Here is a 1,196-nt window from a genome sequence, read left to right as displayed (position 1 = left end):
TCTGGACTACGGGACTCGGGGTGGATGTTTTTTTGCCCAGAACCAGCTTAAACCAACAATACTAGTATCTAACGCTACCGGTAACGTTATACCACTAACTAAACGGTGAGTTTAAAACAAACCATGATGGATGTTCACACGAGTGTAGGGTTCCTGAATCGACAGATACAGAGAGCTCGAGGTTTCTCACAATCTCACTGCATCCAAACGTAGTCCTATAGTTCTCAATACAAGCTAAATTATCTTTCGTATGTGTATCAAAACATATTATATAAAGCTGTCTCCCTAAAGGTATCCATTCAAAGCTCTATCATATAGAAAACTCAGTAACCGCTGCTCGTTTTTATACACATACGAAAGAAAGGAAGCCAATAGACAAGTAGAAAACAGCGCCTTCGCATGTTGGAGGCAATATAAATTTATTACTTCCTTAGGCTAGGTTTTGAAAGCACGCATTGTACATGCGCTGTTATTTCAAGATAATCAAAGGACAACAGTAAATTGAAGTAACTTTGATACTCGTAAAGCGTATTTTTTTGCACATTTTATAGGCAGATGTTGCAGAGATTTCAATCTTACCTTAGTCATGCTGAACAGGTTCCCGACCAGGGGCAGTCCTCTCGGTCCGGGCGGCAAGCCGGTTGTTGAAGACCGCTTCCACAGCACTGTCGTGATGATGACGACAACACCGACTAGCAACGTTTGGAGACTCCATGGCCAGTTGAGGGCGGAAAACAGAGCGCTCATGATCGACATGACCAACTCAGTCTGTAGGTCTGTGTCCTCTGTGCAGCTGCTAAGACCTGTGTGACTGTGTCTCGCATGTGCAAGTTTCCCCGTATCCAGAATATTCTATTTCTAAGACTTCTTAGCAATGTTATTTTCTAGTCTGTTTAGAGACATGTCAATTTGTTACTTTGTTCATGTTGGCCAATCATGTAATCAAGCACCAGTATACCTGAACGAAGGATGTTTATCAAATAAGGCTACAGAAAAGCAACTTTGTACTACGTGGTTGTCCGTCTCTCCCTACCATTGTTGATAAATGGTAGGGTCCAGGTGTTGATAGCTCGCCTACTAACGTAACTTACATCACGCCCGAAGGAAATGGGACACTTCACTGCGCAAAGGAGAAAGACAGTTGACATACTGACCTTCTGGGCGTACTAACCTACCTAACAATGCTATGAGAAGTT

Source organism: Branchiostoma floridae, chromosome 2 (genome assembly GCF_000003815.2).
Source record: "Branchiostoma floridae strain S238N-H82 chromosome 2, Bfl_VNyyK, whole genome shotgun sequence".
Lineage (NCBI taxonomy): Eukaryota > Metazoa > Chordata > Leptocardii > Amphioxiformes > Branchiostomatidae > Branchiostoma > Branchiostoma floridae.
The sequence above is the reverse complement of the archived record's forward strand: the minus strand, read 5'-3'. Positions refer to the sequence as shown.